Genomic DNA, 17,297 nt, shown 5'->3' with positions numbered 1-17,297 from the left:
TTAATATTCGGCCACCCAGTACACGGCATAAATATATTATCATGAACACTCTCACGTAGATGAAACGGATCCAACACAAATGTACGAATTAGAAACAGGTCTTTATTTCTACACAGCGATGGTGTGTAGAATAAGCACTTAATCACTTAATTACATTTATGAATTGAAATAGTATGCACTTTTATGGCAAGGAGTATTCGTCGGTATATCAATAGAGAATGTCCAATCTCTGAAGGCGCAGGTGGTAAATATACGACCTGGAATAGTTAAGGAATAACAGCAATGATACTTTAATGATTATACTAGATACACTAGAGGGGGTTAATCCGGTCGCTTGTAAGCCGACAGGAGTAGGAGGGGGGGGGGTAGAATCCGGCTGCCTCGTCCGGCCAAGGGTATCCCAGGTGAACCCACTGTAGTGCCGTTCAATGCGCCGGCGATCCTTGGACCACAGATGAAAGCAGGTGGACTCTTTGTGGGCCGGCTCTCTCCGGTCCACGGGGGAGAGACGTGAAGCGACCTCGTCTTGCAGAGCGTCTCCTCACCTTGCGTCCTCTCCAGGGGGGGGGGTTCCAACACACGGCAGTGTCGGGGGTCTTTATCCATGGAATAATCAAAGTATCCAAAGCATAATCCGTGCCTGGGAAGGCGGGCTGTCGTCGGTAGAATAATCCGGTATACAGGTCCACTCGCTCGTCGGCTCTGGGGCTCCTCGGGTGCAGCTTCACATAGGGTCAACCACCCTGGGTAAGCAGCCAGTTCTCTGCCCGAAACGATGGGGTACTGACTATGGTAGTATTCTCACCGCACGAAGCACTATATATTAACAGACTATTATTAGCTTAATAGACTACGTCCAACTCGACGATATAGTGCCAAATATGACTATTCAAATATTAATATACACAATGTCTCAATACCGATGGTAGGCGAACTTGGCCTTACTCCCACACGTGGCGTCGCGGGGAGGCTTTACGTCTGTGACTCTATTGGAGGGTAAGAAACTGGACTGAAAGGAAAGTCCTACTTTAGTAGCGCAGTATATATACGCACTATGAACAAATAGTCCCATTAGTGGTGCGGTAGCCAAATTCCTACGCGGAACTAGGACTTGTTCGTACATGTCGAGCGGTACGTTTGAACTGGGTCTGAGGGGTATGGCAGCCTGGCACCAAGGTCTCGACCAATAGTAGAATGGAGACTATTATGGGATGTTCAGTAGGCTAGAATGGATATTCAATGCATATTGTACAAGGAATATACAAGGGATATCAGGGAATATTAGAGAATATACAAATACAATTAAATATATATATATAAATAAATATATATATTCGGTTTAATCTGGCCCTTCACAACAGCATAGCTACAACACAGAATAACATTAACACTTTGACTGCCATGAAACGTCTTTTCACGTCATTGCTGGCCATGCTCAAGTTGCCGGGGGACGCTGTACAGCGTCCTTATATCAATATTTCAAAAATCTGCGATCGGATTCATATGTCCCCGCCGCTGGCCTGAGATCCACCAGCAGGACCCACTGAGCTCTCTGGCGGTTCAGGAGCGCCATCTGGTGGCCGATCGGCGCAATCGCCAAACAGGATGTTGAATAGAGGTTGTCATGACGACCGTAGTACTTCCGGGCGCTCGCTATAGTTCATGGGACTCTGGCTCGTCACGCTACACGGTGATCGATTGGCAATAACTCGATAAACAACATGATTTGGACGTATATACCATTATACAAGCTGGAGATGGACCGGGTAAAAATATATCCCATAATGATAAGATTTCTACTCGACGATGATCGCCCAACGGCGCGTGGAGACTGGGGTGAGTTTCAGCGTGTAACGTTACCGTCTTCGATACTAACTGCTATTATCAACATTTGACCCACATTAGATGATTGGTATAACGCTGCCCACGGAATTATAAACGCCCCCTCGCCCATCCTGTCAACATCAGATGACGTGTAGTAACTTCTAGAAGTACGTCTAGTTGGAATTTTTTATATCGCGCTGATTGCCATCAAACTGTATTTCATCATCAATATAATGCATTTGGGGCTACATATATATCACGTTCTGGAGAAAGCTGCAGAAAGAGATGAAAACATACTTATACATTAGACCATACTTTACTATGAATATGTGAATGAAAAAGTTTAACGTTGCTACACAATGAACAATACATATAGGACTTTGAATGGGCCCTAATAATGGCAATGTAGCAATAGAATTTAAAAAGTTATAGCCCTGCAAAGAAGGGGACTTTCTCCATAGACAAATAGCGCTGGCAATCTATGGTATATCATGAATTTAACCTTAGGCAACCAAAGTGTTAATACAATTATATGCATCATTGTTTACAATGAACGGGTGGGGCTAGTCAAAGGACTGGACACGGGGACAAGTTAAACATGAATAAATTTATTATAAGGTAGTTTCGAGTCGTGCCTACGCAGCACAGGGCTACTATTCTAGTATATACGGATTTGACGCTTCCTCCTCATCGTTGATTGCCTGTAGTAGCTGCATCTAACGTTAGTAGCTAACGTTAAAACGAACCTAAAGTTAGTTGTTCACCAACAATCTCAACATTTGTTTTATCATTAGCTCAAAAACACAGAACCGGACGAGACAAGTTGTCCGCGCATAGGTTCTGCTAGGATAATCACACAACAATACTTCCGGTCCGGTCGGTGGGCTTCAAAATAAAAGTCTAAAACACCGGAAAAGACGGAGCGGTGGGCTTCAAAATAAAAGTCTAAAACACCGGAAAATACGTTTATTTTGTACAGCGTTTTCCTCCACGAGTACTCGAGTACATCATGTGATCAATCGATCTGGATTATTTTTGCCCATCCCTAGTTTATCCTGTGCTGAAGTCTCCATTCCAATAGAGATAGTATATATTTTGGTCTTTATTTGATTATTGTTTCACTGCCTTTTTATTTATTACGTTTCCAGTTTTTTTCCTCACACTTTATTAACATTTTGTAGATGGTACTGCGGCGCAAGGTACATTAATAATACATGTACATGTTAAAAGGATGACACAAAAAGCCAGACAGAGGGCTTGTGTCCAGTTTCAGTTTGTTTTATAATAAACAATCAAACTAACAAGGTAGCTGGCCAAAAACACACTTATGAGCAGTGTTGTGCTAGTTACTGAAAAATAGTAACTCAGTTACTTTACTAGTTACTTCATTTCAAAGTAACTTCGTTACTGTACTAGTTACTTACACCCAAAAGTAATGAGTTACTGTGAAAAGTAACTATTTAGTTATTTAAAAAAAAGATTAAAAAAAAAAGATTGCTCCCGAGTCCCATGCCCTATAGTACTCAAAATCGGTTGATCAACTTGACAGTTTCCATTCACATCACCGAACTCTGCTAAGCAATGTGGTCTAGATACAAACACAAATCTGACACAAACAAATGTTGTCCCGAGTCATATAATAAGAAGTGCGCCGGTTGAAGGAACAGCCTTGATGTCGCCGGAGCGTTTCATTATAACCATTATAATTCAAGGGTACTACGACTATGCGTGCACCTCATGGTACCAAAGCACCTCAAAGGCGCTTAAAACAAAATTACAAACATCACAAAACAAACTGGTCAGACTACTACTTGACCTGAACCCCAGAACCCACCTCACCCCTGCCCACTTTGACAACCTAGGATGGCTTAGAGTAGACGACAGAGTACAGCAACTTGCAATGGGCCTGGTCTACAAGATACACTATACGACCGGGGTACCCATGTACATGTCAAAATACTTCCCAAAGGTCAGTGAATACCACAACCACTACACCAGAGGAAGCTCAACAAATCATGTAAAACCCAGATTCGGCTCAAACAAGGGACTAAACACGTTTCGCAATTATGCCACAACAATGTGGAACGCCCTACCCAAAGCTAGGGGTAACAGACAGTACTGTATATTTGAATACCGTTTATGTCACAAATGTATCAGTACTAAATACCTATATGTCCCTATGCCATAAATGTCATGTATGTTGTGTATGTCATAAATGTCTATATGAATTGAAAATGGGGGACCCTGATGGAAACAAGACAAACGTCTTTCTCAGGTCTGCATCCCCTTAACAATTGTATGTATTGAGCCGTACTGTATTGTACCCATTCTGCAATCTGTTAAATAAAGTTTTCATTCATTCATTCATTCATTCACCATCTTGCAAGTTGCAACGTTGTTTAAGATATCAATCAAAGCATTGCAACGTTAGAATAGTTAGGATATCAATTGTGCATGAAAGGACTATATTTATATTGTTTGATTAGTATTATGAGATTCCCTGGCAGATTTCGTACTGTATAAGTGTTCAACTTGAGTTTCAGTGAACACATTGCACTGACTCACCAAAGTCTGCGGTGGTTGAGATGTAGTAACGTTACGTTAGTCCAGTTGACTCCAGCAGCGCCTCAAACATGTTCTTTATCTCGTTTCCATGTTGTATATTAATTATCTCTCCAAGTAGTTGCTAAATGGTTTGTTAGTTTGTTACTGCGTTCTTTTTATATAGATTCATAGCGAGCGTTTGTTTTGTTTACAATAGAGAGGGTCTATTTCTTTCCGTAGCCGCATTTCTTGCGCACTTCTGATTGGCCAGTGGCCAGACTCGCCTCGTATCATTCTACGCGGGTGGGGATGAGGATAATAATAATAATAATAATAATCACTACCGCTCGCTATCAATCTACGCCGTATATAACGCAAATAACGCAGTGACGAACCATTCAGTAACGTAAGTAGCGTTACTGAATTTCAAAAGTAATGCGTTAGAGTACTAGTTGCGGCAAAAAGTAACTTCGTTTCTGTAACGCGTTACTTTGTAACGCGTTAGTCCCAACACTGCTTATGAGTAAGAGTAAAAAAGTCCTACTTTTGAGTGTACTTAAGTACTGAAAAGTAAAAGTACATTGGTTTTAAAGGGATAGACCAGGGGTCTCAAACTCAATCCATCATGGGCCAAGGGTTCATTTTTGCTATACATTGAGACAGGTATAATGGGAGCAGAAGGAGGGGGCTTATTTTTGGGTATAATTAATTGAAAAACCAAATAATGATTTATGATTCTGAAGGGTGATTAGAATCAAAGGGGGGGAATCAGAGAGTTTTTCAATGTATGTGATGTATAGATTGGGGGGAGATGAGACTCTAATCCCTCTCACCCTCGCCGGTGGGGGGGAGATGCTTCCAGCTGCAGCCGTTCAGACTAGCGCTTACAAGCCCTGCACATACAAGCCCCGCACATAGCAACCCCTCGCTTCCATTGGCTGATTTTGGTGACGTGATTTCGTATGATTTGGGTCACGTTGCACTGCGGGATTGATTGATTGATTGATTGATTGATTGATTGATTGATTGATTCATTGATTGATTGATTGATTGATTGAAAACTTTATTAACAGATTGATTGATTGATTGAAAACTTTATTAACAGATTGCCGAATGGGTACACGTGACCACAGGCCCTGATTGATTGATTGAAAACTTTATTAACAGATTGTAGAATGGGTACACGTGACCTGACCGATTGATTGATTGATTGATTGATTGATTGAAAACTTTATTAACAGATTGCAGAATGGGTACAGTGACCGATTGATTGATTGATTGATTGATTGATTGATTGATTTATTGATTTATTGATTGATTGATTGAAAACTTTATTAACAGATTGCAGAATGCAGTACAGCTCAATACACACAATTGTTAAGGGGATGCAGACCATGCAGTACTGTTACATTTGTGACATACAGTAAATATATACAAGGGGGAGGGAACTGTACATTTATGATTAATTGAAAATGGGGGACCCTGATGTAAACAAGACGGAAGTCTTTCTCTGGTCTGCATCCCCTTAACAATTGTGTGTATTGAGCTGTACTGCAGATATATTTCAATTGCCTTACTTATTTACATAAGTATTATAGGCCTACAGCAGTATTGTACAGACAGTCTGTGTGAAGTCTGTGTGGTTATCCAGCTGCACAAAGGCAGAGCAAGAGGCTCTACAGAGGGTGGTGAAGGCGGCAGGCAGGATTGTCGGGACTCCTCTATCAAACATCACCTCCGTCTTCACCTCCCGCTGCCTCCACCGCTCCAAGTGTATCATCAAGGACCAGTCTCACCCAGCACATCACCTCTTTCAGCTCCTTCCCTCAGGGAGGAGATACCGGTCCATACATGCCAAGAGTTAAAGATTTAAGAACAGCTTTTTCCCCCAAGCAGTCAGACTGTTAAACGCTCATTGACTGTCCCCTCACGTGCACCAGGTACTTTTGTCTGTCATCTGCAGAACTGGAACACACTGATGCTTTTTTGGCTACAGTATGTCTCTTGCATTCATTAAAATTCATTAAAAGCTACTATCTATCCATGGGGCTGATTTGTTTCTGACATAAATAAGTCCAGTGCAACCTCTGGGTCATCCTCACAACATACCTCCTCCCAGTTTATACCCAACATTTCATTAATAAAACCTTCTACATTAAAACTCTTATATGACCGTGAGTGAAATTTCAGGGGCGCTCCCACAGACCGTAGTACAATATATACATACATGAAACACATATAACACTGTACATAACAGAATATTTTAAATAAAGTGCATGATGAGTGGTAACAGTGATTATCAAGTCCAGGTAAGTGCATGGTGCACGTGAGGGGACAGTCAATGAGCGTTTAACAGTCTGACTGCTTGGGGGAAAAAGCTGTTCTTAAATCTTTAACTCTTGGCATGTATGGACCGGTATCTCCTCCCTGAGGGAAGGAGCTGAAAGAGGTGATGTGCTGGGTGAGACTGGTCCTTGATGATACACTTGGAGCGGTGGAGGCAGCGGGAGGTGAAGACGGAGGTGATGTTTGATAGAGGAGTCCCGACAATCCTGCCTGCCGCCTTCACCACCCTCTGTAGAGCCTCTTGCTCTGCCTTTGTGCAGCTGGATAACCACACAGACTTCACACAGACAGTCTGTACAATACTGCTGTAGGCCTATAATACTTATGTAAATAAGTAAGGCAATTGAAATATATCTGCAGTACAGCTCAATACACACAATTGTTAAGGGGATGCAGACCAGAGAAAGACTTCCGTCTTGTTTACATCAGGGTCCCCCATTTTCAATTCATCATAAATGTACAGTTCCCTCCCCCTTGTATATATTTACTGTATGTCACAAATGTAACAGTACTGCATGGTCTGCATCCCCTTAACTATTGTGTGTATTGAGCTGTACTGCATTCTGCAATCTGTTAATAAAGTTTTCAATCAATCAATCAATAAATCAATAAATCAATCAATCAATCAATCAATCAATCAATCGGTCACTGTACCCATTCTGCAATCTGTTAATAAAGTTTTCAATCAATCAATCAATCAATCAATCGGTCAGGTCACGTGTACCCATTCTACAATCTGTTAATAAAGTTTTCAATCAATCAATCAGGGCCTGTGGTCACGTGTACCCATTCGGCAATCTGTTAATAAAGTTTTCAATCAATCAATCAATATGTTAATAAAGTTTTCAATCAATCAATCAATCAATCAATGAATCAATGAATCAATCAATCAATCAATCAAACAATCAATCCCGCAGTGCAACGTGACCCAAATCATACGGCAATCTGTTAATAAAGTTTTCAATCAATCAATCAATCAATCAATCAATCCTGCAGTGCAACGTGCAACGTGACCCAAAATCACGTGACCAAAATCAGCCAATGGAAGCGAGGGGTTGCTATGTGCGGGGCTTGTATGTGCGGGGCTTGTAAGCGCTGGTCTGAACGGCTGCAGCTGGATACTATTGGTGGGGGGGGGGGGGGAATGACACATCATCATTAGCTTTGGCTAACAGGAGAAGGGTTCTGGCTAGACAAGGCCTGAGCCACCATTGGACTGAATAGCGGCAGAGACGATAGCAATGAAAATACAATCTGATAACATCTGGGCTGAGGCTTCTGTGTATATCAATAAACAACGCTTCTCCTTGTCAGCTATTATGCTGTGTCGAAACAAAGTACGAATCCCCCGTTTGACAACAACAAAAAACAACTGTCTAACTAAGAGACTCGTCGGCAAACAGGTCATAATGATTTCTGCAGGTCACATGAAATTAGATGATCGCCGTTGCTAGCAGCTACTAAACATGCAAGTACTGAACAGGTCAAAACAGACTGAATGGCAAATGACGGTAGGTCTGAAAAACATAGGTAAATTCTCCCTTCTCACAGTCCCGCGTTCCCGCTTCCTTGTGAGAAAAAAAAAAAACATTATAGTACAGACAAACAAAAAATGGAATGAACCCTCAGAGCACTGCCTCCCTTGTCCATGACCCCATGAGAAAGTACCCTTATACCCTAGTTCTCCTTACCAGGTAAAATAATTAAAGATTATCAACCCCTGTGGAACATACTGTCTCTTTTTCCCTTTACGGCAGGATCACCTATTCACAGCGTTCCAAAGGAGCTTTTAAAACCTAACACAGCTATCTCCCCCTACTAACAGGCCTTATTTACAATTGCACAGCAAGTATCAGTAATCGAATTACCTATATCTGACCATCACTGTGTATTTAACAGAGACAATAAAGGGGGGGGAAAGGTCAAGATAAGCTTAGGATCCTTACAGAGGATTCCCTGTGTGATGAGTGACAAAAAGCTCCCCGTGGGTACAAACGATAGCAGTGTTGGTCAGTGTTACGACCCCTGTGTGTCTAAGGGTAAAGGGCTGTAACATAACAGTTGGTTGACAGAAAAGATGGACCAGGTTTGTAAACAACAATGATATTTATTGTTGTAGAGGCAAAGGAAGCACATGTAGCTCAGGGGTGAGCCCAGGCCAAAACAACAAACAAACACCACTATACTCCAAATAAACACAATCTAATCTATGGTAAAAGAGATTACATTACCTAAACTACTCTTTCCTAACCAAAACAGGAGAAAACAATGTCCAAAGGAAATGGCAGCTCACCCCATCTGTGCTTCCTGAGAAAGAGAGAAAAACACATTAATTATACAGAAACAAAAGCAGAATATATACAAAAACAAAACTATGGCTAACAATGCTCTCTCTGTGGCCATACACACACAAGGAAATTACTACTAAGCACCAAAGGTAATAAACGAAATGCAATACTGTCAAAGTTACAGGTTTACCAAAAACACAACATGCCTAGCCTCATGCCAGAGAGAGAGAAAGACTGAAGTGAGAAGCCATGTTTTAACAGGTGTGGGGTGATCCATGATTGGGTGGTGTGGATTGAGTGTTGGAGTCTGAAGCCATCCACCAATCGGTGCTGTATTGCAATAATGGAAGAATTGACCAATGGTGAAGGGAACAATGGCTGGAGGGAGGAAACAAACAAAATGGAGAACACACACACATGGAGACACACACTGGGGAATATATACATTGGGATGTAACACCCCCATACATAAGACAAAAAACATGCCTACATAAACTACCAACTAAACATGTTTTTTTTTTCCTTTAACAACGAGATAACATCCCCGAGATAACATGCACTCCAAAACAAAGAGCTATGAAAAAACTAGCAGCAACATAAAACGAGTCCACAGCAACATAGACCGAGTAGACAGCAAAAATAGATCAAGTCGACAGCAATATACAACAAGTCGACAGCACGAGAGATTTAACTCCGAGATAGAGCATCCGCCAACACATTCTCAGACCCCTTCTTATGCTTTATGCTGAGGTTATAATTTTGCACTATGAGCGCCCAACGCATGAGGCGCTGATTGTGGTTGTACATCCGCGACAGAAAAACCAATGGGTTGTGGTCGGTGTATACTACCACTGGTAATACGCTCGAACCGACATACACCTCAAAATGTTGCAACGCATACAACATAGCCAAAGTCTCCTTTTCAATAGTGGAATAGTTTAGTTGATGTTTGTTAAATTTCCGGGAGAAATAACAAACCAGGTGACTGACACCATCATGATCTTCCTGTAATAACACCCCTCCAGCTCCCACCCCGCTGGCATCCACCTCCAGCTGGAACGGCAGGGAGAAATCTGGAGCAGAGAGAACAGGGGAACTGCATAAGAGAGCTTTAACACTATCAAATGCATTTTGACAATCAGCTGTCCAAATGAATGGTTTGGACGGGCTACACAGGCTAGTGAGAGAAGTGACGACAGAAGAAAAGTTCCGGCAAAAACCACGGTAATACCCAGCCATCCCAAGGAATCTACGCAATTCCCGCTTAGTGGTAGGCACTGGAAAAGTTGTGATTGCAGATAATTTTGCATCCACCGGACGCACTTGGCCTTGTCCTACCTGCTTACCAAGATAGGTAACCGTAGCCTTGCCGAACTCACACTTGGCAAGGTTAAGGGTCAGGGAGGCTCCAGCCAAGCGGTCAAAGACAGTTTGCAAGGTTGTCATGTGGTCACGCCAGTTGGTCGAATAGACAACCAGGTCATCGAGATAGGCATTACAATTTGGAACACCAGCCAGGACTAGGGTCACCAGTCGCTGGAAAGTGGCCGGGGCATTACGCATTCCAAAAGGCATTACAGTATATTGCAAAAAATTGTCAGGAGTAACAAACGCCGAGATTTCCGAGGCACGGGGGGTCAAAGGGACCTGCCAGTAACCCTTTAACAAATCTAGTTTGCTAACATAGGTGGCAGATCCAAGGTTGTCAATACAATCTTCCATGCGGGGCAGTGGGAAGGAATCAGGCACGGTGACAGCATTTACCTTTCGGAAATCAGTACAAAATCTAGGAGTTCCATCCGATTTGGGAGCTAACAAGCAAGGTGAACTCCAGGGACTGCAACTTGGCTTGGCTAAACCATGTTTTAACAAATAGTCAACCTCCTGTTGCATCATGGCCCTCTTGGTGATGTTAACACGGTATGCATGTTGCTTGATAGGCACAGCATTGTTAACATTAATATCATGGGCCAATACAGAAGTACAGGAGGGAACATCACCAAACAGAGCCATGTAGGCCTGAATCAAATTTGTGATGTCCTCTCGCTGCTCCTCAGGTAAGTGTGCTAAGTGAGTGGGCAGGTTCAATAACATCTCAGTGTTGGACAATCTAGCACCCTGATGGGCTGCATTGCGCAACTCCAAGCCATCTACGTCCTCACCACTAACGTCAGGAGAGTCCGGAACTATTGGAGTTGAGGCAACAGCAGAGACGGCCAGTCCGGCTGTCTGGTCTGAGGTCTTCACCTGCACACTATCTCTGGAAAAATATGGTTTAAGCATATTGATGTGGCAAACACGAGAGTGACGTTTACGATCAGGGGTGCGAACCACATAGTCTGTATCACTTATCTTCTTGTCTATTGCATACGGTCCGGAAAAACGAGCGGAAAGAGCAGAACCAAGGATAGGTAACAGGACTAGAACCTTATCACCTGGCTGGAAAGATCGAGAAACAGCTTTCTCGTCATAGCGCCGTTTCATAGTTCTCTGGGAAGAAGAGAGCGCTTCTTTTGCGAGAGAGCACGCCTGATGCAGTCGCTCTCGAAACTGGCTAACAAAATCTAGAACATTAGTGGGTGTGCTGGCACCCTTTGACATGAACCATTCTTTAAGAACTTTCAGAGGCCCTCTAACAGTGTGCCCAAAAACGAGCTCAGCAGGACTGAAACCAAGAGACTCCTGTATGGTCTCTCGTGCAGCAAATAGAACAAGGGGGACACCCTCATCCCAATCTTTCTCTGTGTCTAAGCAATATTTACGCAGCATGGACTTTAAGGTCTGATGCCAACGTTCTAGAGCCCCCTGAGTTTCAGGGTGGTAGGCACTGGACACTATATGTCGGATACCCAGGGACTGTAACACTTGCTCAAATAACCTAGACAGGAAGTTGGTGCCTTGGTCCGTTTGTACTACCTTAGGCAGTCCAAACGTGGAGAAGAACTTCGTCAAAGCCTTAATTATTACAGGCGCTGTAATTCTGCGAAGAGGGATAGCCTCAGGGAAACGGGTGGCGGTACACATTATTGTCAACAAAAACTGATTGCCGGCTTTGGTCCTTGGCAACGGACCAATACAGTCAACTATGACATGTTCAAATGGTTCACCGACCGCTGGTATAGGACAGAGGGGAGCAGGTGGAATTACCTGGTTTGGCTTTCCGGTGATCTGACAAGTACTACAGGTACGACAGTATTGTGCTACATCGGACTTCAAACCGGGCCAAAAGAAATGTTGAAGTATTCTGTTGTATGTTTTAGTGACTCCCAAGTGTCCAGACCAAGGGTGGTCATGGGCCAAGAACAGTACATGCTGACGATAAACTGCAGGGACAACAATCTGATAAACAGTGCTCCAGTCTGGTACCTGATCTGGTAGCCCTATCTCCGATTGTGCATGCTCTGCCAGTCTAGTACCATGGGACCTCCATGTACGCATCAAAACTCCTTCATCCACAAAATAAGAATGCAACTCTCTCCTCTGTTCTGTTTCAAGAGAAGAGAAACATTTAGCAAGAGAATGGTCAGCCTTCTGGGCAGTAATTAGCATTTCACGAGTAACGGGTAACTTCAAAGCGTTGGAACTAGTTACAGTTGTCTGTGGGGGTACCTTACTATGAGTCGGTGGTTTGTCAGCGGTATCAGAAGTTGGAGCCAGCAACTCCTCCCTGACAAAGGCTGAAGCAAAAACAGAGTCAGACAAATTAATTTCATCACCTCTCTTTTTCAATTGAGCCCGAGTGACAACACTTGCAGAAAAAACTTCAGGGAAGTTCTGTGACAAGTCATCAGGCAGAGAATCTGTGTCTGGGTGATCCAACACTTCCAGCACAGCGTTCACCTGTCCTCCAGCTAAATCATTTCCCATGATAAAGGAAATGCCTTTAACTGGCAAGGAAGGTCTCACCCCTATTTTAAAGAAACCAGTGACCAAATCAGATTGTACATGAATACAGTGTAACGGGGCTGGCACGAAACCCATCTCAATACCTTGAACCAGGACACTAGAACCACAGGAAGATTTCTCAGACAGAGGTAGTACATCAGAGAGGATAAAGGATTGTGAGGCTCCAGTATCTCGTAAGATCTGAACTGTACACTGATCTTTTGGATCCCCTGTCAAGGAAACTAAACCCTTGGAAGTAAATGGCCTGAAACAAGGATCGAGAACATCCTGATCATTGTGCATCTGTTGATCGGAATCAGGTGCCATTTTAATCAGACCAACCCCTTTGGGTTGTCTAAAGTTCTGAGAGGACGGTTGCTGCTTACGTTTCAATGTTAAACAGTCAGAAATAACATGACCAGATTTATGACAGTAGTAACATGTCCGCTCATCTTTTGAGCGTGGAGGTGACATTTTTGGTCGGGGGTGTGTGAATTCTGAATGGTTGGGGACAGAAGGTCTCTGAGAGAAATCATGGGGGGGAAACGAGTCACGCCTATCTACAAACACAGTTTTATGGGTTAGCGCAAACTCATCAGCTAATACAGCAGCTTGCTGCAGAGTGGACACTTTCTGCTCACTCAGGTAAATTACAATACGCTCTGGCAAACGATTCTTAAACTCTTCTAATAGAATGAGTTCTCTGAGAGAGTTAAGATCTGAGGCCTTGCTTGCTGCACACCATTTATCAAAGAGAGTTCCCTTCTCTCTAGCAAACTCTACAAAGGTCTGGTTGACAGCTCTCTTGTGACTGCGAAACCTCTGCCTATAAGCTTCGGGCACAAGCTCATATGCACAAAGGATGGCAGCCTTCACAGTATCATACAATAGACTATCTTCTAGGGAAAGTGTTGAACAAACCTCTTGGGCTTTACCAGTCAATTTGCATTGAAGCAACAAAGGCCAGACCTCTCTTGGCCAGCGCAATGAAGCAGCAATACGCTCAAACACATTAAAATAAGTATCAACTTCGGTCTCTCGGAACGGAGGCACCAAAGCAATGTGTTTACTTATATCAAAAGTGTGTGATGAATAAGCTGTGGAGGAGGACATACCCGGGCCTTGTGGAGGAGTCGGTGTAGCAGAGTTGGATCCACTCCTTTGGTCTCCCAGCTCCAACTCCCGCAGTCTGAGCTCTTTTTCCACCTCAAGCTCCAACCTACGGATGTTAATAGCCCTTTCATTTTCCGCCTCAAGCTCCATTTTACGAAGCCGATACTCCGCCTCACGTGCTTGTGCCTTCTCCTGAGCCTCCATCTGGAGACGGGCTATTCTAACCTTGACCTGGGCCCCTTCTCGAGACCCAGTTGACACAGGAGAGGTCAAGTGAAAATGTGGCAATGTGACGTTCACACCTGCCTTTTCAGCACCATGGGCTTGCTCCTCAGAAGGCGGTGCTTCTGTAAGTTCACCAGGAGGACTTGCATGTTCATCAGAGACCGCAGGTAAAACAAGCGTCCCCTGCTCCAACAGCTTATCTACCACAAGACACCTGATATCCTGCTTAAGATGCTTTTGTTGAACCGAGAGTTGAAAATGTGTGGCAATCTCCACTAAGTCTGCCTTATGGCAGCTATCTAGCGCTTCCCAAGTAGGATTGCTCAAGAATTTCCCCAGATCAAAAGTACTAACTGCCATTATTTTTTCTTACACAAATGCCATTTTTACACAAAGTAATTAATAACTATGTAAACAAACACAGTTCACCAAATCCATCAACCAACAATTGAACACAGGTTACAAAATCCCGGATGAGCCCCCATTTATGTTATGACCCCTGTGTGTCTAAGGGTAAAGGGCTGTAACATAACAGTTGGTTGACAGAAAAGATGGACCAGGTTTGTAAACAACAATGATATTTATTGTTGTAGAGGCAAAGGAAGCACATGTAGCTCAGGGGTGAGCCCAGGCCAAAACAACAAACAAACACCACTATACTCCAAATAAACACAATCTAATCTATGGTAAAAGAGATTACATTACCTAAACTACTCTTACCTAACCAAAACAGGAGAAAACAATGTCCAAAGGAAATGGCAGCTCACCCCATCTGTGCTTCCTGAGAAAGAGAGAAAAACACATTAATTATACAGAAACAAAAGCAGAATATATACAAAAACAAAACTATGGCTAACAATGCTCTCTCTGTGGCCATACACACACAAGGAAATTACTACTAAGCACCAAAGGTAATAAACGAAATGCAATACTGTCAAAGTTACAGGTTTACCAAAAACACAACATGCCTAGCCTCATGCCAGAGAGAGAGAAAGACTGAAGTGAGAAGCCATGTTTTAACAGGTGTGGGGTGATCCATGATTGGGTGGTGTGGATTGAGTGTTGGAGTCTGAAGCCATCCACCAATCGGTGCTGTATTGCAATAATGGAAGAATTGACCAATGGTGAAGGGAACAATGGCTGGAGGGAGGAAACAAACAAAATGGAGAACACACACACATGGAGACACACACTGGGGAATATATACATTGGGATGTAACAGTCAGACAGAGAGGAGCTGTAGAGTTGCTGGATGAAAATGGAGGAAAACCAAGCTCAGGGTATATATGTGTATGTATGTGTATATATATGTGTATATGTATATGCCTATAATGTTGTGATACAGACATGGACACGATTAGCAAAAGATGTTGACTGGTATTTGCAACATGATGTCAATCTCCACATCCAACAGTAAAATGAAGAAAAAGTGTTTCTGAGAATGTGTCATAATCAAACAGTTCTATTACATTCCTAGTGTAATATTCCGTTACTCCATTTTATGATAAACCTGCTTACTGGCATAAATTATCTAGAATACAGGGAGCATGTTTTGTCTGTGATAACTAACAACCAACTCTCATAACAAAAATGCAGAGCTATTTGTTTTGGGTATATTAAGATTGCCTTAGCAAACGGTGATAGACGGTGGGTCAGAGCGAGCAGGGTATTAGTGTGAGCACCACACTGAGCACGGCTGAATGTTGACATTCCAATCTGGAACAAGCTGATAGCAGCAGAGAGTAGGAGGGAGAGAGGTTCATCTTAATGAAACGTTTTAATGGTGTGAAAGGTTATTAGCAGTTGTCATGACAGCACGTCGCATGACAACCAGAAGAAGGGGCCTGTCATTGCTATGGTGAGAGGAGACAGTGTAGCATGCAGAGTGTTGTTTTGAAGTCCGTGTTAGCAGGGCAGAATGTTTACATTCCTAACCAGAACATAATTCAATATAAACAAACGCTCTTCCAAGAAAGAGTAGCCATTGGATTATGAGCGAGACAAGATGGCCGCAAGGAGCCACAAGGAGGATGAGATAAGATGAGAGGAAAGGTCAACAAATTGGCACCCAGACAATATTGGCTGCACAGAGCCACGAGGAGATAACGGATTAGAGTGGGAGAGTGACGTCAGCTAAAATACTCTAGACTGGGTTTGCCACCATCTAGGGGGGACAGTGGGATAATGCAGGCACATTTTTGAAGATAGGTCTGTACTACCATCTAGTGGCAGAGTGGGGGAGTGGATCTACCAGGGGATTCGGGTGGATCTATTATAAATAATAATATTGATATACGGGTTAATTAAATAGATTAATACACCAGACGATGTCCAATAAGAGTCCTCTGATCTATTGTTTTGGTACAGGTTTTAAGACTGTCATGTTTTATTTTTATTTTATTTAATTTTTTACTGGGATACCATACACGGGTCGAGATGGCTTTTGAACTGTTTGGCAACGTTTCAGAGCAACATTGCTGGGCTGTATGATTTGGAGGAAAGAAATGGTATAACGAGCAACATTTTTTATTTTTATTTTTTGCACGCTTTAACACTTTGGTCGCCAGGCTTATATTCACAATAAACCATCCCACGCCAGCTCCATTTGTCTATGGAGAAGTTCCCCTTCTTTGCAGGGCTATAACTTTTTAAATTGTATGGCTAAATTGACATTACTATGGCCCATTCAACTTCAAGTATCTATTGTTCAGGGTGTAGCAACGTTATACTTTTTCATTCACATATTCATACTAAAATACGGTCTAAAGTATAAGTATGTTTTTATCGTTTTCTGCAGCATTCTCCAGAACATGATTTATAGCCCCAAATGCATTATATTGATGATCAAATACAGTTTGATAGCAATCTGCAATTAGATAAGTCTTGAGGAAAAGCAAATATATTTGTAGAGGGGACATTGCATTGTGAGATTGTTATTTGATTTCAAAGCAAAAGATGTTAACTGCAAAAGATGTTAACTTGTACATTACCCACTGTCGGGCCACATCGAGTCACTGGGAATGTGTCATGGTTCAATAATATGTATATATATATATGGTTTGTTTTTTGGCC

Source organism: Notolepis coatsorum (assembly GCF_963971535.1).
Source record: "Notolepis coatsorum genome assembly, chromosome: 5".
NCBI classification, from domain to species: Eukaryota; Metazoa; Chordata; class Actinopteri; order Aulopiformes; family Paralepididae; genus Notolepis; species Notolepis coatsorum.
This window is presented reverse-complemented; position numbering follows the sequence as displayed.